Source organism: Otolemur garnettii, unplaced genomic scaffold (genome assembly GCF_000181295.1).
Source record: "Otolemur garnettii isolate 467f Iridium unplaced genomic scaffold, OtoGar3 scaffold00013, whole genome shotgun sequence".
Classification (NCBI taxonomy): Eukaryota; Metazoa; Chordata; class Mammalia; order Primates; family Galagidae; genus Otolemur; species Otolemur garnettii.
In genome coordinates this window covers 10,200,954-10,225,441 of record NW_003852408.1, presented here as the reverse complement: position 1 = coordinate 10,225,441, position 24,488 = coordinate 10,200,954, and the positions used below count along the sequence as shown (strand labels likewise).

Sequence of the window (24,488 nt, the reverse complement as noted above, 5' to 3'; positions counted from 1 at the left end):
AGGAAACTTGTCTCTTCCACTCATTATTTTCTTCCCCTGGCCTGGCACATAGTAGGAGCTCAGTGACTTTTGTGAATACGTGAGTGCATGTTGCAGTATAATTTTTGTATTTGTAAATAGAAGAGATATGCTGAAAACTGGGTGATTTTTCCATATAGCCCAGAAGGTAGCATAAGGACATTGATTGAAGACCCTTCCAATAGTAGAGAAGTTGTTTTGTTGAATTGTGTGACTTTAGAGCTCATTGCAGCTAATTCACCATCTATGTTTCTATGTTTATTTTAATCCTTAAAACAGGACAGGTGCGAAAATGATTAAGGGCCACCTCCGTAAATTCTCAGCACGAGGGCTTAAGTGATTTGGCAAAGTCTTTTCAGACTTTCACAGAGTTAGAGAAAGTCAGATCTTTTAACCCCCAAGTCTAAACTTTCCAATGTGCAGCTCCCAGGGAAAAGTCTAGGACCTCACTTTACCTGGCTCACTGAGGTGGCATAAGGTGTTGGTGCTGGCTGGGGACAGGGTGGAGATTGGGTAAAAAGAGGCAGTATTGCTTTCAGTTTGCAAGGTAACGAGTATGCGAGTGTAACCATAGGAGGACATGCTTGGTAGTTGCTTTGGGAGGCATTGCCCTGAGCAAAGCCAGGGCTCCTAGGGCCTGGCTATGAAGGCAAAGGCATAGTCACAATTGTGTTTGTTTATTCTAGTATAAAGCCAGCTTTGGAGACAATGATATTTTGATTTCCTACATCTCTGCTTGCCCAATATAGTTTTATTTAGATAAACTTTGCAGCTCCTTTCCTCATCATTACATTAGACTAGTGCTAATCTTTCTAGATATCATTATGTTCAATTTTTTTTTTTTTTGAGACAGAATCTTACTCTGTTTCCCAGGCTAGAGTGCCATCGTGTCAGCCTAGCTTACAGCAACCTCAAACTTCTGGATTCAAGCAATCCTCCTACCTCAGCCTCCCAAGGAGCTGAGACAGTAGGTACCTGCCATGACACCCAGCTAAACTTTCTATTTCTAGTAGAGAAGGCGTCTGGCTCTTCCTTAGGCTGATCTTGAACTCTTGAGCTCTAGTGATCCTTCTGCCTTGGCCTTTCAGAGTGCTTGGATTACAGGTATGAGCCACTGCACCTGGCCTCAATATTTTTGGATAACTATTTAGACATAGTTCTAAAGTTGGGTTGGGCAGATGATTAAAGATAGCTTCTAGAAGTCTGTACTCCTAGTATTTCCTAGGAAATATTTGGGGCTTTCTAAATGTGTTAATCTATAAAACCCCATCCTTGATTTTTATTGGATTACTAAGGTGCATATAATACACCCTGGAAATCAGACTTGGATGTCTAGTTCTGCCTCTAGGTCATTTTGGACTTCTCTGAGTCTCAGTTGTTTTATCTGCAAAATGGGCAGAGTGGAAAAGAACCATTGTTTTCCAACCATGGCTGTACACTGTAGTCATTTAGAGGAGCTTTAAAAACAAAAGCAAAAAACCAGTGGTGAGGGACTAGGTCAGAAGTGAGGCCCACATAAGCTGATGCACAGATCTGGTTCTCTTTTCCTGAGGGCCCATCGCACTCAGTATGTTCAGAATGATGGTGGCAATGGCCAGAGGCACAGGTCATGGCAGCTGGGACATTTGACCTCATCATAACTAAACTGGCCAACAGGCCAAACTTTAGATTTTTTTAAAAATTATGATTTGTTTAGTTATTGTTTGAGATGAAGTCTTGCTATGTTGCCCAGGCTAGTCTCAAACTTTTGAACTTACGTGATCCTCCCACCTCAGCTTCCTGAGTATGCAGGATTGCAGGCACACACCACAATGCCTAGACAACTTCAAGTTTTGTTTACCCTTAGCTAGATGTTTAGGTCTGAAACAGCAAAATGAATCACTTTGTAAAGATATGTTTGATCATTTTTTTTTCTCATTACAGTAATTGTTCACAGGAGAAAATTTGGGAAAGAAACAAAAAGTTAAATCCATATCATTTATACCATTTCTAAACTTAATCACTCAGTAAATGTTCAGCCTGATTTTTAATGGCTATGTATTCCTCAATAGCATGAACATGCTATCATTTAGTAGGCCAACTGCCAGACCTTTCGGTTATCATCAGTTTTTGCATTAAAAATAACATCTTTAGGGCCACACACAGTGTGTCTCACCTGTAATGTTCGGCCTCTGGGAGGCTGAGGCAGGTGGATTGCAGGTGGAGTTTGAGACCGCTCTGAGCAAGAGGGAGACTCTGCCTCTACTGAAAATAGAAAAACTAGCTGGGTATGATGGTGGGCACCTGTAGTCCCAGCTACTCAGGAGGCTGAGGCAAGAGGATCACTTAAGCCCAAGAGTTGAGGTTGCTGGGAACTGTGACACCATGGCACTTTACCCAGTGTGACAGAGTGAGACTCTGTCTCTGAGTCTCATTTTGTCACCTTAAGTAGAGTGCTGTGGCGTCACAGTTCACAGCAACCTCCAGCTGTTGGGCTCAGGCGATCTTCCTGCCTCAGCCTCCTGAGTAACTGAGACCACAGGCACCTGCCACTACGCCCAGCTATTTTTTTGTTGCTGGGGCGGGGTTCGAACCCGGCGCCCTACTCACTGAGCCACATGCACCTCCTTATATATTATGGCTTTTAATAGATATTACCAAGTCACCCACAGGGAGGGTGTGCTGGGATAAACAACTGTGCATGAAGTGTTCCCACACCCTTTCCAGTATGAGGAGTTGATACTCTTTAATCTTTGGAGAAAAGAGGTCACTTCTGCTCCTGTCTCACGTTTGCTGCCCTCTTTTCCAACCAGCATTTATTGATCAGCTATTCTATTCCTGGGCTAGTCATCAGCCTAGAGATAGACAAACAAAATGTAGCTTCTACCCGGGCAAGCCCAGATCAAATGTTGTGATGTAAAAAGGACTAGGATAGAAGCATGGATATAGGAATATGGGGACCCGAGTAGGAGAAACTTACCTTTCCTAGTGGAGCCCCTGAAGTCTTGAGTTGGGGCTTAATGAGTGAGTAGAAGTCAAATAGACAAAAATGGGAGTAGACCCTTCTTTTACCTGGAATTGTTCTGTGCCAAAACATAGTGACACATGTCATTTTTGGTAAATGGTAACAAGTTCAGTTTGGGTATCATCAGAACCTCAGCAGGAAATAGTTGGCTTACGTTAAAAAGGGTAATTGGGCCACAGGGCAGCGGTTCATCCCTACAGTCTCAGCTCCTTAGGAGGCTGACGCTGGAGGACTGCTTGAGCTCAGGAGTTTGAAGTTGCAGTGAGATAAGATGATACCTCTGCACTCTACCTGGGGTGACAGAGCAAGACTCTGTCCCATGCCCCCCAAAAGAAACTGAAACGCTTAGAAATAGTTAAGATAGTAAATTTTACGTATATTTTACCTAAATTAAAAAATAAAAACAACGTAGGCCCTCACCCTGTAGAGAGATGAAACGTTTCATCTCTCCCTATTTCGAAGTATTTCATCTTTCCCTATTTCTTAAATCTGGGCTACACATGTGACTGTCTTCTGTAGCCTACAACATGGGAAGCGCAGGGAAAGGACAGTCATTCCACAGTGTTGAAACTTGGCAGACACTGCCAGACTACCAAGGTGAACGTCAACAGTGACAAGTCATGTTGATACTGTGTTCTCCTGATGCATATTGAAATTACATATTCTTCATACATACCAGCGGTTCTCAACCTGTGGGTCATGACCCACAGGAACTGTATTAAAGGGCTGCGGCATTAGGAAGGTTCAGAACCACTGATACATACTGAGAGACATGGGACAGAATACCTGGCCCGTACTCTGTAACACTGTCAAGGTCATCAAAAACAAACCAATTCTGACAAAATATCCCAGTCAAGGGGGGCCTCCGTCGAGGTGTAAATGTACACACTGAATGTAATGTGATATCCCAGATGGGCCCATGGAACCGAAAGAAAAGACATTAGGTAAAACCTAAGGAAGTCTGTATAAAGTATGGATTTCCATTGCTACCGTGTTTCCCCCACTGTCTTATATTTATTTTTTCTCAAGAAGACACCCTAGGGCTTATTTTCAGGGGATGTCTTATTTTTATTAAGTATAATACAACAATCTACATTTATTCAAATACAGTTAAGTCATCTTCTTCTGGGACCTGACAGGGAGAGCCAGTGATGGGGCTGGTGCTAGTGATGCGTGAACTCCTTTCCCCTAGCCGTTCGCATGGGCACAAGAGGACACCTGCGACCGTGGTTACCACACATGCACACATGCAAGTGCGAACAGCTGGGAGAAAGGAGCTGTAGCAGATAAAAGGTATTCCAGTCTTTCTTACTGCTCCGCGCCAAAATGCATGGCCTGGCTATGCAGATACGCAGATACGCAGATACATCTTATTATCGGTGTAGGGCTTGTATTTCTGCATAGAAATCCTGCTAGGGCTTACATTTGGGGTAGGTCTTATTTTCGGGGAAACATGGTAATAATGCATCAGACTGTAACCAACGTACCGTACTAATGTGAGATGTTAATGATAGAGGTCATTGGCTGCAAAGCATGTGAGAGGGGTGGAAACGTATGGAATTCTCTACTGTCTTCTACATTTTTCTGTAAATTTAAAACCGTTCTAAAAAATAGTCTATTTAAATTGTTGTAAAGATGGAGGTCATCAAAGGGAGTACAAAGATGGGACCAATTTACAAAGATGGAGGGTTAGGAGGCAGAACTTGGCACGGGAAGATGAAGCATTAGAGCAAGCAACACTAGCCTAAAACAAGAGGAGAGAGTCGCCCTCCACGCGGCAAGAGCTTCAGTGTCAGAGACGAGAGGCACCGGGGCTGTTAGCAGAGAAAGGCAGCCACAGCCAAGCAGGGGGTGGGGAGCAGGCAGGGAAATTTATCTCAGACTCCCTGTCTGTATGCCCACTCTCAAATCCTGTCCTCCTTTGGCCGAATCACCAGGGAGGGGGAGCCTGGCTGATGCAGCCCATAAAGGTCAGCCTCCCTGGAAAAAGTTGGGGAGTAGACCTGGAAGGACAAATGGAGACGGTCCAGCACAGGTTGTGTAAAAAATTGGCATGGTAATGCAGCTGAAGTTCTGGGCTGCAGCCAGAATTTTAGGCTGAGGCCTTAACGTGGCTTATTGCAGAATTTGGACTTCATCCTACATCTGGGGTTGGCAAATCAACTTCATCCCACGTGCAAAATCAGAATTGGCAACTTGAAGCACTATGTAAAGAAGGGATTTCAGGGTGTCTCTGTGCTCAGTAAAAAAGTGTGGGATTGACGGGGGTGCCTGCTGGGTATCAAGGCAGGCCAGGGCTGAGGCCTTTAGGAAATGGTGATGTTGGAATCTAATAGTAACAAATACAGGACTAACAGGAAATCAGACCTTGGGTCTGCTGTGGTTTCCACATGATACTTTTATTGTCACTTCTGCCACACCATTGGAGGAGAGAAAGCACAAATACTTTCTTCTTTTTTTCTTTTTTTTGAGACAGAGTCTCACTACGTCACTCTCAGTAGAGTGCTGTGGTGTCATAGCTCACAGCAACCTCCAACTCTTGGGCTTCAGTGATTCTTTGCCTCAGCCTCCCAAGTAGCTGGGATTATAGGCACCTGCCACAATGCCCAGCTATTTTTTTTATTGCAGTTGCCACTGCTGTTTTAGCTGGCCGGGCTGGGTTCAAACCCGCCACCCTCGGCATATGGGGCTGGCGCCCTACCCACTGAGTCACAGGCACCACTCCACAAATACTTTCTTAAGATGTAGGTTACCAAGTCTCAAATCATGGGACCCCATCTTTATGGCTAAAAGCTGATCCCAAGGTAGCCTTCCATTGGCTGGTCAGCATTTTATGGCATGAGACTTCATCCAATTAAGATATTGCTTTATCAGGTATGTGATAGTGACCAACAGTGTCAGTCAGATTGCTCCCTTAGGGAGTCTGAATGTAAGACCCAGATGCAGGGACATAAATGGTTGCCCCTCTGAGAAAGGGACGAGGCCATAACCAGAAGCCTTGAGACAAGGGACAGCGGCAGGAACACAGAAGCCCAAGGGAGAGAGGACAGAAGGCAGTCTGCAGAAATGATCAAAGCAGAGGACAACATTCTGCATGGAGAAAGAAGCAGAGACTTGAGTGTGGTAGACTCCACTTCTACCGGGAGCTGCCGGAGGGGGTGAGTTTCAGGGTAGAACAGCTCCCCGGGAAGGTGGCGGGGGGTGGGGGGAGGAACTGGCTGTGTGGCTGTGGATGCTGTTTCTTCACCTTTTGAAGAACCACGGACAGACCTCCCTCACTGGAGCAAGCTGATGTGGGTCTCCTGGTCCAGTGTGAATGTGCTGTCCCAACTATAAAAAGTCTCCACATAGCTGCCTTGTTTCTGTCGCTTCTGTTTAGTCCCTTGTTTCTGTCGCTTCTGTTTAGTCATGAATGATGGGTAGAAGGGCAGAACATTCAGGAGCTCAAGGTAGAGCCCTCTTGCTCACCTGTGTGCCCTGGGGGCCTAACATGGACCCAGGGCACCGGAAGGTACTCAACACTGCCTTTGAACGGAAGCTGGAAGGGAGAGCTGAACTCTTCCTACTTGGCAGAAATGAGATCTCTCCTCTCACAACAGAGGTAATTTTATCCCCGAACACTTTACCTGGTTGTTTTCTTTTAGTTTGATGAATTTCTTTTCAGTGTTGGCTCCTTCCTTTTTATCCAGGAAACTGATAGAGGGTTTTGATTAATGAATAACTTTTTCATTGCTTTGCTTTCTTCTGATGGAATTTGGGTATTGCTAAAAAGTTGGTTAATGGCGAAGCATCTGTCAGGCTTCACAGGGTGGTTCAAACACTGTGCTTTAGGAAGGCTGTTGACAGCAAGCCTAGCCTAATTTTAACTTTCTTAATTTATAATTAAGATGTCAAGACATTTACATTTTGAAAAAGCACTTTCACTTATGTTGTTATAGTATTTGATAATGATTAAATCCTCAGTGGCTTTGATAAGAATTATGTCTTGAGCAAAGGCATTCTTGCATTTAATTTAGCAGGAGATTTTCTTGGGAGAAAATACTGTCACTGTTTCCAGGCAACACATTGAGAGTGCTCTGATCTATGTTGGGAATCTATGAAAATGTTAAAATTTGGGGCAGTCACTGGTTTTTATTACTCTCCTTGCCTGGTGAGACACATTCCATATATAGAAAAAATGAAGTATTGAAAAATCCAGTCAAAACATATTTATATCCTTTGTGAATTTTTTGTAATTGCCACATTATAAATGCTGATATTTACAGGGCATCCTGTGATTTCTCAGTGTATGGGTATGTGACTCACGTGTTGTTCCTCTTGTTGTAAGCATTTTATGAACTAGTTGACAAAATATTTTTAAAACAAAAATATCCTTAGGTTTAGACCAGCACAGATAAAAAGAAAATGCAGGCATCAACTACCTAAGATCTTGAGGATGGGCCTTGGAAACCTTGGAAAAGGAAGCAATGGTTTCTTTGAACTATTTCATTTTAATATTATTTTATTTCTTATTATTATTACTATTATGGGAGAAAGGGCTTGTTCTGTCACCCAGGCTAGAGTGCCATGGCCTCAGTCTAGCTCCTAGCAACTTCAAAGTCCTGGACTCAATTGATCTTCCTGCCTCAGTCTCCTGAGTAGCTGGGACTATAGGCACCTGCCACAACATCCAGCTAAGTTCTTTATTTTTAGTAGAGATGGCTTCTTTTCCTTGCTTAGCCTGGTCTTGAACTCCTAAGCTCAAGCAATCGTCCACCTCAGCCTCCTAGATTGCTAGGATTATAGACATGAGCCACTGTGCCCTGTCCCTTGAACTATTTTAAATCTTACCCCCGTATGCTCCCTGGCAGTGTTATACCACTAGTGTTTAATTAAAAAACAAAACACCTGATTCACTGTTGCCTTTGTAATGCTGTTCATTTGGTAATCATGCCTTTCCAAGAAATACCCTCTCTGTAATTTCCAGGGATGTTTTGATTTCTTCAAATGGCAAAAGCTTTGTTTCCATAGAGTTCTATGGGGAACAGCCCATCAAAGGAGGGATTTCTGTAGGTCAGAGGAAGAGGGGATGACTTCGATGAGAGTCTCCAGGGGATAACATGCCGGAGCTCAGAAAGGCCAGGACTTAATTGGCAGGAAAGGGCTTAGGTGAAAGATGACTTGAAAAGTGACTGTGAAATAGAATGTCGAATATTTTTTACAGCAGGACACACGAGATGGGGCTCTGCTGGAAATCGGTAGGTTTCTTTCCCTTTCTGAACTTTGGTGTTTGGCTGATTTTAAGCTAGGAAGATACCACATCTTTTGAAATTAATTTTTATCATTTCCAGCTAGTAAAGTAATAACATGTTTATGCTAGAAAATAGTGGAAGATACCAAAAAGTATAAAGAAGGAAACCAAAGCCTTGTTATAATTTTATGCCCCTGAGAAAAATACCACGAACGTTTCAGAGTACTGCCTCCTTTTCTTTCTCTGCACACGTGGAATATTTAAGCTGTAAACTTCCTCTATACACACAGTGTCGGCTTTAGCTGTTTTTGCTCCTGTCATGAGCATTTTCCTACATCCCTGAATATCCTTTCATTATGTGATTTTAGTAAGTTGCATAATAATTCATCATATGGTTATACCTTTTTAAAAACTGTTTTCCTAATGTAGGTATTTAGATCATTTCAATGTTTATATCTCAACTGGAGTCCAACTACTGACAAGGTCATTCAGAGTTCGTCCCACTTTTGCTTCGCTCTGACTGTCCAGTTTCCTTTTGGAACATGTCTATCACTTTGCTCCCAATGGCCTCCCAAGACTGGGGGCCCGACGTCAGATCTAGTATCAGTATCACTTTCTTTTGTTATTTTTATTTATGATAAGTAACTTTCATCTAGCAGATGCGAAGATCTTAAGTATACTCCGACTTGGTACCTTGGACTGTATGTCTACATCCTCATCCACCCAAAAGAAGAGAATTCCAGGAACTCACAAGTCTCCTTCAGCCTCGTCCTAGTCACCACCACTTCCACCCCTGGTCACCCTTATTTCTCCCTCTGTCACTGTGAATTAGTTTCACTCCTTCTTGTACTTCACATAAATGGAATTATGTGGAGGGAGGGACAGGAGGGTTTTCCCTTTATCCCATGTCATGTCCATCGCATGAATATATGAAAATTTAGCCACTCTATAGCTTATGAACGTTTGTGTTTGTGAAAAAGAGCAACATCAAGTATTAGCTTTAATTCTTTTCATTGTTAACTTTTTGTTTTGAAATAATTTCAGACTTTTAAAAATTTGCAAAAACAGTTCAAAAAAATTCTTCACCCCTGTTCTCCAAATGAGAACATTGGACATAACTAGTGTAATTATCAGAATAATGGGAGCATTGGACACAACCAGTGTAATTATTAGAATATTATGTGATCTACGTATCTAATTCAAATTTTGGTAATTGCTCCACTAAGATCTTCTTGCTTTTCTCAGGGCTCATCTAGAATCCTTAAGTTACATGTTGTAAACTGACTTGTCTCCTTCAATCTGGAAAAGTTCTTCAGTCTTTTGTTTTTGTTTTTTTCTTTTTTCTGCTTAGACACTTGGAGAGTCCAGGCCAATTATTTTGTATAATATCCCAGAATATGCATTGGCCTATGATGTTTCCCCATTATGATTATAATAAGTTTCTATATTTTTGGTAAGAAGCCCATAACCAAGTTATTTGTCTGTCCTAGGGCATTATACCAGGAGGCACATAATGTTAATTTATTCCATTACCTAAAGAAGCATCTTCCCAGGTATTATTTTTCTCTTGGTAATTAATAAGTATTTTGTAAACCAGTGTTCTACAGCATGATAAATATCTTATTTCTTGGCATATTTCCACACACTAATTTTGGCATCCATCAGCCAACTGTTATCTTTTAAAAAGCAAACTACCAATTTGATAGCAAAATAAAAGCATCACATTTATTTTAATGTTGTATTTCTTTTACCTCTAGTAAGGTTGAATATTTTTCTTGTGTTTTGTAGATATTTGTATTATTTGTGAATGATCTGGTTGTGGATTTTATCCACTTTTTCCACTGTGATTTGGGCAGGGTTTTTTTTTTTTTTCTGACTGATTTTTGATAGTCCTTTTAGCTTATCTGTGGTACATCAAGACCTTCTGTTGTGTATTGGTCAACAAAAGATCACTGCTCATACATTTCCAATTTTCCTTGAAAAGAAAAAATATCTGGAATCTGAGGCAGAGAAGGGAAGTAAGGAGGCTGATTCCCTTCAGAGTATCTGTGGGTTTGGGTAAGCCATGCCTGGGTCTCCTGCCCTTCTCCTGTGTGAGGTATGTCATTTACATTGTGAAAAGTGTTGGTGATATTTTGGTAACATTGAGCAGAATTGGGGGATTCTGAAGGGGTTAGGGAAAGCACAGGTTCACTGGCAACTCCTTAGCCAAGAAGACAATGTAGACATGGAGGGTATTACCTGTATATTGTAATATTTGGATGTGGAAACAAAAAAATGAATTAGTTCTGTGCCTGCATAGGGTGGCAGACAATTCTGGAGGCCTTCCTTTAGTCTCCTAACCTTGGGTCTTCTCCTGGATGGCTCCTAGGCTGGTTTCGGGGATGCCCTGTGATAAAGCACATGTCCACAACTAGAATGAATAGCTGTCCCCTGGAGTTATTCAGTGGTATACTTCTGAATAACCATTACTTTTGGAAAGGAGGGACTAGCATTCATTAATCATTTTGCCTCCATCTAAGCCTATGTGATGCCACATGTTGTATTTTATTGTCTAAAAGTTTTGTTTCTGAAAGAATTCTCTGAATTGTTCTAATATGTTGAGCTGTTAGTGGTCTAGCCCTGATTTCTTCCTACCTACTCTGTACCCCAGGGCAATTGCAGGGATAGAAATGGGACCTCCACACTCAAACGGAGCACTTGCTAGTGTCGGCCAGTGCACCTGCATAGATTATGCTGCATGTGTGTCCTAATAAGGCCCATCCACACAGTAGCCTCGCCTCAATTCTATGATTTATTTGGTAATCAGCACATTTTCTCCCCCTAGAAAAGTAATCCATGTGGGAAAATATTCTTTTTGAAAAGAGAAACTTATGTATTTAATATTTAAAAGTCAGTACTGAATATACACTTACCATGCAACCCACAATCGGCACTGTTGGGCGTTTGTCCCAGAGAGATGAAAACTTATGCACACAAAATCCCTTACTGATTGTTCACAGCAGCTTTATTTGTAATAGTCCAAGGCTGGAAACAACAGAAGTGTCCCTCACAAGACGAATGGCTGAATAACCTGTGATATGGCTGTGCCGTGCCGTAGGACACTGCTCAGCAATAAAAAGCAGTTATGGGTCTCAAGGGCATTGTGCTGAGTGAGAAAGCCAATTGCAAAAGATCCCATACTGTAGGGTTCCATTTATATCACAATCTTGAAATGACAGAATTATAAAGAGGGCAAACAGACAAGTGGTTGCCATGGATAAGGAACCGAAGGAAGCCTAGAAAGGATCTGAGGGAGACGTGCTGGTGCTGGAAAGGGAGATGTGCTGGTGCTGGAACAGGTTTGTGTCTTTTTTTGGTTGGTTGGTCGGTTGGTTAGTTGGGCTTTTTGTTGTTGTTTTTTGTTTATTTTTTTTTGAGATAGAGTCTCTGTTGCCCCAGGCTGGAGTGCTATGGTGTGATCGCTCACCGCAACCTCAGACTCCTGGGTTGAAGCTTCAGCCTTGAGGCAAATACCTCTTGCCTCAGTCCTCAGAGTAATTGGGGCTACTGGCTCCCGCCACAATGCCTGGCTGATTTTTCTATTGTTAGTAGAGATGGGATCTTGCACCTGCTCAGGCTGAGCTCAAGCAATCCACACACCTCAGCCTGTTATAGTGCTAGAATGGCAGGTGTGAGCCACAGTGCCCAGCCTCTCAGTTTGTGTCTTTGATCATGGTGGTGGTTCCAGGAATCTGCACCCATGATAAGGGCAAAGAACTGTCCACACACATACCAACATCTGGCTCCTGGTTTGGATATCATGTTATAGCTATGTTTGATGAAACCAGTGGGAGGAAATGGGTGAAGGGTCTAAGAGACTTCTCTCTATGCCCTGTGCAGCTGAACTGCTTGTGAATCTATAATTATTTCATAATAAAAAGGTTTTTTTAAAAAATTCTATACTGTCTTACGCAAATCATTTCTGCCATCTCTCACAGCTTTCCCTGTCGGCATCCTTCGCACACTCTGCAGACCACCAAGGAAGTGTAAAATAACATTTGGGAGATTTTTACACCCAGGCGCCTTCTGAGCTGGGCTGTGCTGCTGTGTTTCCAGAGCCTCAGGGCTTGGCCGTGAACCTCCTGCTCGCTGACCTCTGCTGTGAGCAGAAGTGTTGCAGTGTCAAAACGCGTTTGTCTTAATTTCATTTGACTGACTTATTTTATAGCTTTGGGGGGTTTTTTTTTGCTGTATTTTAAAACAGTTTTTGTGTTTTATATTGTTGAGCAACTTTAAATTGGTGTTGCAAATCGGTCAGACTGGCACGTGGCATCTTCAGTCTCCTGGCGGACTTTTCTCTTTTCCTCTCCATGTACAAACATGTTCACAACCACTCACCTTCATCTTCACACACCAGAGAGCATCTACTTTCAGGCTAGCAGCCCTGGAATCTGATCCTCTCTCCTTCCTTTAACCACCAAACATCTTAAAAGAGTCATCCGAGATCCACACTCCCTCCTACCTTTTCACCCGTGGTTTATTCCTGCCTCGTGGCGTCAGCAGGTGTAGCATGAACTATAGTAAAATATAACCAGAAGAGCAGACTTAGATTAAGATGGTAATTTTTTAGGCTGCCTTTGCCCATGTGTAATTGTGTTGAAAGAAATAATGCTCTTCTGATAGACATGAAATATAAAGTCGATTCCTCTTTATTTAAACTGCCCTCCAGATGCAAGGCCTGGGGCTGTGGCCGGGAAACAGACTCAGATTTTAATGGCTGTTTTTCCCGTTCCCAAGGTCAACAGTATCCCGTCCCCAGTGGTAGAATTACTGTATTTTTTGTTAGATGTACGTTATTTTTCCCACAGATAGTGTTCATTGCCAGAAAGTGTTTATCAAATATCTAATTGTAAAAGTTTATGTCAATTGCATTGAAATTGCAGAAGGTTTTATCAGCTGCGTTCCTATGGGAAAAACCTTAATCACAATATCCAAAGTGTATCATGAAAGGAATTAAAATTTCACATATTTCTACACATGGAAACATATTCACGATATATTGTTCAACCAAAAAAAGAGTAAAAAGTGAAAGTTTCCAGTATGACCCAAATTTTAAAATTATATAAACTCATATATGAATATATTTTTTAGGAGGGTCCGGAGTAGCGGAACAAATGTTACCAGTAGTTCTCTTTAGGAACAACGGGTTTAAAATTCATTTTTATTTTCTTATTCATGCTTTTCTGTATTTTCTGCATTTTTTTACAGTAAGGAGGTAGGAGTATGATGCTTAGAAAAAGTTAAATTATCTTTAATTGTATAAAAAATTCTATGAAGACGTTATGTACATTTGAGGAGTATCAGTTACTAAGATTCCTACCGTTATTCCATATTAGAACTTTTAAAACTTGTCAGTGATATCTTTATAACAAAATACTAAACATCAGCTGCATTGATTATCAGCCTTACCTTCAGGGAATATTTCTTACACTACTTGAAGTACTATAGTAACCTTTTTTTTGGGCAGGGGCGGGTTTGAACCCACCACCTCCCGCATATGAGGCAGTGCCCTACTCCTTTGAGCTGTGGGCGCCACCCTACTATAGAACCTTTTAAAATGAAACAAAATTGTGCCCCCACTGTCCGTGCACAAAGACCTCATGTGCAATTACAGTATTTCTTTTTCTACTCTGTCCAACCAACCATGCCAAATGCCAAGAGCTTAAAATAAAATACATAATGTTCGTTTGCACTAATGGGAATTTCACTTAATGCATTAAAAGATTTCAGCCTCAAAAAGCTCTTTTCTTGGCCAGAAATGTATTATTAAAGAATTCAGGAACATCTTAAGAAAAGCAGATGTTGGATGTTATTTCATGCCCTCCCTTCAGTAAATTTTTGGCATGTATTTCCTGTTGTTGCTTTAAAATTTGCTTTAGAAATGGAACTTTACCCTGGACGTGAGAACAGTGTAACCTAAAAATTGTGCCCTCAATTTGCAAAAATTTTAAAAACCCTCAAAAAAAATTTGCTTTAGGAGAACTCTTTTTAATTCTTGTCGGTCCTAGTTTTAGCTGTTTACTCACCTCCCGGCCACGTCTCGGGCATGTTTCATAGTGAATCTTGGTTTCTCTTAATCTGCTGACAGGAGTTGAAGTCAAGGAATCTTCAAGAAGGATTAAATTTAGGAGCGTCAGAACGACTATTTTCAGTAGTTAATCTTGTCCTTAATTGTATGGTACAGGAATTTGCTCATGTTTTTTATTTTAAGAATAAAATATAGTTCCTGACTTTAAAAACCAAACTTCTGAAAGAAATATGTAATAATTTATAGATGTTAATTGTGATAAGAGTTATATTAAAACTCTAGGTAAGTTTGGGCATAATTGAATCTTTATAGAGTCATCTTATCTCTGAATATAGTATGTCTTTTACTTGTCTTTTAAAAAGGCTTTTAAAGTAGAGCTTTATAATTTTCTTTGTGAAGTCTTACTAGATTTATTCCCAGGGACTTTATTTTCCGTTAGCTGTTAAAACAATATTTTGAAATCGCATGTTCTGTTTTCTACGATTGCGTCAGAATGCAATTGAATTCTGTGTATTGATTTGGGAACCTTGCTAAACCTTTATTAATTCTAACAAATTACATCTTATTGGGGGGAGTTTGATAGGAAAACAACCAAAGGAACAAGCTTTGTTTCTTTTTCAATTCCTATACCTTTCTCTTTTCTTTTTCTTTTTTCTACCTTACTCTACAGGCAAGAACCTCCAGTGTAATACTGAGTCGAAGTGCTGATAGCAAACGCTCAGGTTCTTGATTTTTAAGTGAATGATGTTCACTTAAATCAAGAAGTAGTATAGTTCTTGAAGTTTTTCTTTTTTTTTTAACCTTTTAGAGCTCGTTTGCTAAGAGATGTTTTTATGAATTATAATTAAATTTTATTGAATTTTTTTCTATATCTAAAAAGAGGATTAAACTTTTTTCTCCTTTAATGTTATAAAAGGGTGAGTTAAAAGAGATTTTTCTATTATTGAATCACCCATCCATTTTTGAAATATCAGTCTTTGCCATGACATAATCAATAGCAATATTTAATGCTTATAGCAGATATTATAGAACTATTATCTAGTAGACTTTTTGTACTAGTGTTTTTTTAGTTTTTTGTTTCTGTTTTTTTTTTTTTAAATATGGAATGCTTCATGAATTTGCATGTCATTCTTGCCCAGGGGCCATGTTACTAATCTTCTCTGTATCATTCCAATTTTAGTATATGTGCTGCCCAAGTGAGCACTAGTTTGTTTTTTGAGACAGAGTCTCACTATGTCACCCCAGGTAGAGTGCCATGGCATCACAGCTCACAGCAACCTCAAACTCTCAGGCTTAACCGATTCTCTTGTCTCAACCTCCCAAGTAGCTGGAACTACAGGCACCCACCACAATGCCTGGTTATTTTTTGTTGCAGGTGTCATTGTTGTTTAGCTGTCCTGGGCCGGGTTTCGGACCATTCGGCCTCGGTGTATGTGACTGGTGCTGTAACTCCTTGGTGTACGTGACTGGCACTGTAACTACTGTGCTACAGGCACCAAGCCTGTACTAGTGTTATTTTAAAAGTATCTTTCTACTCTCGCACCCTCCCCCCTTTTTGGGTTTCTTGGATGATGATTTCCATAAGCACGAAAAAACACTGGACCACTTAATTCATCTTTATGTATCCATGAATATTGGCCACCAGAATCATAAAATTTGCTTAATTATGTGGCTATCCATGAACATATAAAATACCCAGTTCCTACGGTGGTAACTAAATGAGTTTCTTTTGTTTAAACATCCAAAATTTGTTTTAAAATGTACTTTGTGCAGTGTGTTTTAGTACATTTGAACTCTGAGGTATCTCACAGTTTGACTCCACTGTAATATGATGGCATGATATGGTAAAGATTCAAATCTGGGGACCCGAAACATCATCTGTTTTTTTTGAGACAGAGTCTCACTATGTCTTCCTCAGTAGAGTGCCGTGGTGTCACAGCTCACAGCAACCTCAAACTCTTGGGCTTAAGCAATTCTCTTGCCTCAGCCTCCCAAGTAGCTGGGACTACAGGTACCCACCACAATGCCTGGTTATTTTTTGGTTGCTGTTGTCATTGTTGTTTAGCAGGCCCAGGCCGAGCTCGAATCTGCCAACTTCAGTGTACGTGGCCGGCACCCTATTCACTGAGCTACAGGTGCCAAGCCCCTAAACATCATCTTTAGAGCAGACACTCCTTTCTAGGTCTCAGTGGTACTGAGACTCAGACCAAAAGTGCAATAAGTCAGTAAAGTGATTAGTTAGAGTGAAGCCTGGCAGAACAAACCTGAAAATGAGAATGATCAAATATCAATTCACAATATTATACTAAGGAATGCCTCAGGAGCAACTGCCACATTTGTGTGTAGCGATCTTTATCAAACACTCACATTTGAAAATGACATTTTTAGTTGTTTCTTCCCTAAAACATTATCCCAATCTTAAAACTGAAAACATGCTACCAAAATGCGAGTGTGCTGTTGAGTACAACATGAAAAGAAAGTATACTTGGCTTTGCCTTCTGAATCATATATTTCTTCAAATTTCAGCTCATTTTATTTCGGAAGGAAAGGGTTTCTGAGGGGCCACCATAGGGAGAAGGAGTGATATTGTTTCCTGTTGCTCTTTGGAGATGTGTGTTATGCCAGAAGCAGTTTATTATTGTAGTTTGTTTTCCATTTTTGTTTTTTCAACCATCATTTTTGGTGCTGTTGACATAGGTTGCGTGCTACAAGGACGAAGGTGTAGGGAGCCCTTCGTGCCCTTGGCAGGAGTCCGTACTGTGCTTTGCACAGTGTGATGGGCCAAGGTGGTGCTTGGCTTCTTATCTCCAAGCCACATCACCTTGGGCATGCATGTAACCTCCACTGCCTTGTTTTCCTTATCTATTAAATGAAGAGTAAATAATCACATATACCTCCTAGAGTTCTGGGGTATAAATAAAATCATCAGTGGGAGTGCTGAACATGTGGTGTCTGGCGTCGAGTGAGCCCTCAAAGGTTATTTTCAGTATTTCTCTACCATCTTGCCACCACCAGTGCTGCTGCTGCTGCTACTAATGCGACTTCTATTTTTACCCAATCTGCCTTTTACTGGAATGAAGTTCCTATCTTACAGGGGGTGCATAGGAGTGGTAGGGGATGAGGGGACTGGGAACATATAGATGGTGTAAATCTACTTTCTTATGCCACTTTATAATGGTAGACCCTAAAATCGGGGTAATCATATGCATTAAATTGTTGCATTGTGGCATATTGAAGCATTTAGCCATATTGTTTTCCAGAATTTGTATGGTAGGAATTTCACAGTCCTTCCTTCTCATAGTCTGTGTTACCCTAATCATTTGCCAGAAAAAATGCTTTCCCGGGTTCTGCTTCCCCTTTTCTAAACTTACTGAGTTATGGAAAGTGTATTTTAGAATGTTTCTGAATATAACACTGTTCACATTCAGCCGATATCTATTAAGTGCCTACAATGTCCTGGACTCTGGACTAGCCTCTGAGCCCCCAGGGAGGGATATACTTGCTGCCCCTACTTTGAAGAGTTCTCAGTTCAGCAGGGGAGGCAGGTAAACAGATGAGCATAACATCAGAGGGAAAAGGACAAATTCTTTCTCAAAGATCATCCAAATTCGATCGAACAAAACCTTTCTTTCTCAGATTCCTTGCTTCCCCAGAAGAAAACACTAACAAGCCAACATTGTGAGAGAAGTTGCTTCTCAGGCTTCTGATGGAAATGTTAAGAGGGCTGGAAACTTACCAGACATAGAATTAGGTACAGCAGAAGGGCTCGGGGTTTAGAGAACAATATGTATGGACTTTGTAAAAGGAAAAAAAAGTCCTTGGAGATCTTTTTGTTAGTGTACAGGAAGTATAGAGATCATGCTAAACTAGAATATTTTAAGTTCAGAGAATTTGAAAACGGGAAAAGAAATTGTGAGCGGGAGGAATAAGGTAAAGCTTTGAGCCTGTGAACCTCAGGACTCGTGTTAGTCTCTGGCCAGACTCCTGATCCAGGAGAGAATTAACTGTTCCGTGACCAGGAGAGGGAGGATCTTTTAAAGGTCCTCTCCTTTACAGGACTCTGTGTAGAGAATAAGGCCACACAGTAAGGCCCCATGTGGGTAATGGTCATTCCATGTAAGGTGAAGGTAGCACCTAACTGCTGCTGCTGGGACCGGACCTCACTGAAGGTGGTGCTCCTGCTGGAACCTCACAGCTGGGATCCCAAAGCAGGACTTACTGGAGCAAACATTGACCATAGACATGCTTTCTTCATGTATGATTTTATTTGTGTGACCTTTCTAGATCATCTGGCTTCTGTTCTTTAGGAAAATAAGCAATACAGCTGCACTGGCTTGCAGCCCTGCACAACCATAGAGGTCGATTTTCTGTAGCAGTGGCCTCCTTGCACCACGGCGAGGCCCTCAGTCCCTCACCCCCCACTCTTGTTTCGCACCTGCAGTTGCTTTGCTGATTTACCTCACTTGCTTAACCCATGTGAGCATTTGAATTTACTACTCCAGTCTCCCAAATTCTAGAGAGAAGGAGAACAGCTAGAGTTCCCAGGATAGAAGCTGCCCTGGGGACTGGGGTGTCCCTATCTGATGCTTTCTGATGTAGGTGATGGCTCCCAGGCGTGAGGCCCAGACTCACTTTGGAGAGATTAGGATGTACCGAGCCACTGCTCTTGATGGGATATGCATGGAAAAGGCTGATGGCCACTGCCTGGGTGTGAAGTTTCTTCTTTCTGTGTCTGATCTGTAGATCCAGGAGCCTTGAACTTTATCCTCTCCTCTCAATCCTCCCAATTCTGGGCTTAAAGGCTTAAACACTGCCTGTTTTGTTCATGGAGTTCCTCAGACTAGGCTTGTGAGAAAGGATTTGGTGAGCTTGGAAGGATGTAAAGGATTTGGACTGTTAGCAGCGTTGGAGAGAACATTCCAGAAGGAGAGAAAAACCATGGTGTAATGGGCCATCCGGAAGGAACATTTGGGAAAGCTGAGTCACAAGAGCAGAGGAAAGTGTGGAAATAACGTTGGTTGGTGAGGTGTCTGCTCCATCTGTCCTTGAATGCTAGGCTGAGGATTTGGGGATCTTAATCCTGGAGGAACTGATCATTATTAATTTAAAGAGAGGAACAACATGAAGGTTGCAGATGATGAGAAGGGTTACTTTGGAGACTAAGTCTAGTACAGGTTGAAATGGTGAGATAAGAAGTAGGGGAGCCCTTGGAAGGCAGTGGCTGAAGTTTTCTTCTTGGATTCTGACGATGGCAGGAGAGTGGAGACACCAAAGACCCAAAACAAAATAAAACCAAACAAAACCGCCAAGAAAGACTTTTTGTCCCCATTATACAAGCCGTATGTGTTTACTACAGAAACTATAAATAGGCTTGGCACCCGTAGCTCACCTGTTAGGGTGCCAGCCACATGCACCATGGCTGGTGAGTTTGCTCACCTGCTAAACAAACAAACAACAACAAATAGCTGGGCATTGTGGCGGGTGCCCATAGCCCCAGCTACTTGGGAAGCTGAAACAAGAGAATGGCTTCAGCCCAGGAGTTTGAGGTTGCTGTGAGCTATCACGCCACAGCACTCTACAGAAAGTGACACAGTGAGACTCTGTCTCAATTTTTAAAAAAACTATAAATAGTCAAAAGTTATCAATGAAACAGTCAATCTCAGTACCCAGATCACTCAGAGATATTCACTGTTGCTATTGGAGGTATAGCTTTCTAGACACCTTTTCTGTGCATATGTGATATCTATCTTTTTTTTTTTTTTTAAGACAGAGCCTCAAGCTATCCCCCTGGGTAGAGTGCTATGGCATCACAGCTCACAACAACCTCCAACTCCTGGGCTCAAGCGAGTCTCCTGCCTCAGCCTCCCAAGTAGCTGGGACCACAGGCGCCCACCACAACACCTGGCTATTTCTTTGGTTGCAGCTGTTGTTGTTTGGTGGCCCGGGCTGGATTCAAACCCGCCACCTTAGGTGTATGTGGCTGGTGCCTTAGCCACTTGAGCCACAGGCGCCGAGCCATGATATCCGTCTTTAACAAAAATACTGTCTTCTAACCTTATGTTCTAATTAACGTATTTTGGGCTTTATTTCACATCAGTAATCATTTACAATATTTTAGTGACTGTTTAATATTTCACTTTCTACTGTTATGATTTATCTTTGCCAGTCACTTAAGAGCCTTTTCATTTTTTGCTAATGTAAACAAACATATCTTTGTGCAGTATCCCTATGGATTTGACTGAGACATTGCAAACAGATTGACAGGACTTGGAGATGGATGCCTTCTTTGTCCTTTGTATTCAAAGATAACTCGACGTTTTGAGCCTGAAGGATTTAGGTTCATGAAATGAGGGTTGGAAAGAACATTCCAAAAGGAGTGTTATTTGACTTTTTCTCAAATAATAAGAGTCTTAAATGTTGATAAAGGCTGATATTTGTTCAGTTCCTGCCCATTATCGTCAAGGACTCGTGCTGTTTCTTTCTACTCTCCCCATCTTTTGCTGTTGGCTTTTTGCCTCATGAGGCTAAGATAGCTGCTATTGCTCCTGGCGTCAGAACCGTGTTCAAATTAGGACAAAGTAGAAGTAGCAACAGCTGCTGTGTCTTTTTTTTTTTTTTTTAAAGAAAAGAAAAGCATATCCAGTAGACTGCCCCCCACCTCTACTTCTTACTGATAGGACTGGGTCATATGGCCACCCCCTAAAGGAAGGCCTCAGTTTATGTTCTGCTAACTAGCCAAAGTGGGATAGATGATATCTAGTTAGCAACGAATGGTGTCTGCATACGATGCTTTGAGAAATTGAATTGCTGAGACATTCTGAAGGCATTGGTATAGGCAGCAAAGAACCCACAGGCCAAGGCTGCACAATAAAAGAGAAGATTGGAGTGGAAATTGCACAACCATAGAGGGAACCCATATGGACAAATCAAACACGTAAGACAAAGGTAAATAGCTGATTGTTCAGTTTGAAAAAGAAAACTTCATGAGAAGGAGGAAGAACTAATTGTTCTTTCATTTTACACAGGAGGTTTCATTTAATTTATTTAATTCCCCTAATGATAACTTAGTCATCCTACAAATCCTTATTGAGTTAGGCACTGAGGGTACAGTGGTCAGTAACATGGACAAAGCCTCTTCGTTACTGAGCTTACAGTCTAGCTAAGGAGGCAAAAACAAAGAAAAAAACCAAGAGAAGTAAATTACAAATAATGTCAGGTAGGAATAAGTACAGTAAGGCATCTGCTAGGTGGACCAGGGGATAGAGGCCAAGGGGAGAGTGGACCTCCATGGTACCACCATGAAGCAACTTAACTATCTATTATACCGCCACGGAGGCAGGTAGGCTGGAGTTCAAGTGACCAGGTGGCACTTGCTGGGACTTAGCTTCTGATCCACATTGGACACTGAAGCACACTCTTGGGAATATGTCATACAACTGGGATTGGGGCTCATCTAGTGTCTACATCTAAGTCTTTTGCAGGACTCTGAGAAGAATTCAGTCTCAAGCTCTTTTGAATTCTATCTTTGCACTGTGTTGGGAGCACCACCTCTGATTTTTACCATGATGACCGGGTCCCTCCCGGCCAAGTGTGGTTGTCGGAACAGAAGGACCATATTCTACCATGCCATGAGCTGCGTGGATGCACCAGCACCTGGTTTGTGTGCAGGATGGAGGGCTGGTTGAGAGAGCACAGGCTCTGGAGTCTAACTGGGTGGGTTTGGACATTCACTCCCCTACTCACTGGTGTGAACATGGGTGAATCAGCCACAGTAGGACTGAGTTTCCTCACCTGAAAAGTGGGGCTCATTGTAATTCCTAGTGTGTTGTTGTGAAGAGCATGGGAGACTACAAATCATGGAAGCACGGGAAGTGCTTACTAAACGCTAACTCTGTGGGTTGTTTTCAGGGGTGGCATTTAGAGACTCGGCATTATTTGATGTCATGCTCTCATTGTGGAGCTAGGGCTGTTATTTTTCCATGCAGAAATCTCACGTTCACAAGTTTATAAATTGTGAACAGCCTGGTGACATGGCAAGGGAGTGTGTTCCCCTGATGGCACATTTCTGAAGCACAGCATGCTCAAAATTTGATCTCCCCATTTTACATGCTTTTGCAGACAGCACAATATGGAACCGGTCAGACTCCTAATTATGACAGCAGTCCAGAGCCAGAATCCAATCATCCAGTTGACAAAGAACTTGGTACAGAGAACGGTGACCAGCTGTTCCCCATCTCCAGTGAGCAGAGAGTAACAGGAAATAGGTTTAAGCTGCATGAAGGATTTCAGTTATTTATGGCAGAATTTTCTGATCGTGAAGGTCGCTGTGCATTAGGACTGGATTACAGAGACAGGTTGCAGAATTCCTGTCTGTGGAGATTTTGAAACCGTGTTTTTGTTTGTGAGGTTGCTGTAGACGCTGCCTTTCTGTCTTGTCTCTTTCCCTCCCTACCCACATGGTCCTTTTAAGCACGTGAACCTTCTCTGGAAGACTAGGGAGGGGAGACAGCTATGCCGAGAGGGAAAGAGGGTTCCCAGCTCCTGTTAGAGTATCTTCTGCTTTTTAACATTTCAATTGCAGGCTTTGCCATCCTGGGTGAGGACACACAAACACAAGGTTATTCATTAACCTAGGACTAAAAGGCTCATCTGGGCCAGATAAAAAATTAAAATGGTCAAAAGTTTATGACTTTGACAAGCATGGAGAACCTGCACCCCATTCTTAAGGACGCAGCCCTTGCTCACGTCATCTGGCTTTCATCACCAGTCCTGTGGGAATGCACACCGCTGCCAAGTTGATTTTTAAGAGGGGTATGAAATCTGGGGAGCTTTACAATTCTCACAACTAACTTTTTAAAGCCAGTTACGTATGCACCAAAGTAAGTGAAGATCTGTAGGTCATATTTCTAAGTGTGGGTGTTCACTAGAGTGCATTAGATCTCTAAGGCCATTTAGGCACCTTGGCCCTGGAAGCCAGAAGTATCTCTCAGACTTCAGACTCGTGCTTGAGGGGGCAGAACTCCTCTCAGATTGATGTGAGGGTACAGTTAGGTCGCGATGTTTGCATTTCTTGGGTAGAGGCTCTGTTGTAATTGTGTCCTGTGCCCTGAGGTGCTACACCTGGCTGAGTTCACTCCTCTTTTAAAATGGAGAACTTCAGGCCATGTGTGGTGGCTACACCTATAATCCTAGCACTCTGGGAGGTGGAGGCAGGTGGATTGCCTGAGCGCACAGGATCGAGACCAGCCTGAGCCAGAGTGAGACCCCACCATCTCTAAAAATAGCCAGGTGTTGTGATGGGTGTCTATAGTCCCAGCTACTCATGAGGCTGAGGTAAGAGAATTGCTTAAGTCTAAGAGTTTGAGGTTGCTGTGAGCTATGATGCCAGAGCACTCTACCAGGGGCAACAAAGTGAGACTCTGTCTCAAAAAAAAAAATGGAGAACCTCAGCCAGCTCATGCTTGTGGCTCACGCTTGTAATCCTTGCACTTGGGGAGGCGGAAGTGAGAGGATCACTTGAGCTCAGGGGTTCAAGGCCAGCCTGAGCAAGAGCGAGATCCGCATCTCTACTAAAACCAGAAAAATGAGCTGAACATGGTGGAGGATGCATGTAGTTCCAGCTACTCTGGAGGCTGAGGCAGGAGAATCTCTCGAGCCCAGGAGTTTGATGCTGTTGTGAACTAGGCTGAGGTCATCACACTCTACTCAGGGTGACAGAGTGAGAGTCCGTTTCCCAGAAAAGAAAAGAAATTGACATCTTGACATCTGTGCATCAAAAATAAATATCATCAATTTTGTATGCTTCAACCTAATCATCTATTTAAGAAAAAGGAGAATGTGAAATATAGACTGTGTCCTTTCCAGTGACAGGGCAAATTTCTGCCCCCTCTGAGACAGGAAAGCACTCACTTGTTTCAGCATCCGACTTTATCTACTAGGAAACCGTGCCCAGCAGATGGAAATGACGTGAGCAATGGCCTGAGGGACATCCACCTCTCCTTTGCACCAGGCAAATTGGTGTCTGCTCTTCCCAGGTCCAATGCATTGCTGAAGCTCTTCCCACGGCAGCATCGGCATTCGTGGGAACTCCTCAAAGAATCAGCCCCTTCTTCTTTTCTCTTTCACTTATAAGCTACCATTTTCTACAAATATCATTACTTTGGAAC

General features: G+C 42.2%; 1 protein-coding gene and 1 non-coding gene across 3 annotated transcripts in view; one reads left to right on the top strand and one right to left on the bottom strand.

Moving 5' to 3' along the window:
• Nucleotides 1-24,488, top strand: part of SGPP2 (sphingosine-1-phosphate phosphatase 2) — a 112,558-nt gene that overhangs the window by 2,730 nt on the left and 85,340 nt on the right. The gene's annotated exons all lie outside the window — the stretch shown is intronic.
• Nucleotides 15,417-15,526, bottom strand: LOC111723644. The gene has a single exon (XR_002772144.1). It is a non-coding gene; the product is annotated as a U6 spliceosomal RNA (small nuclear RNA).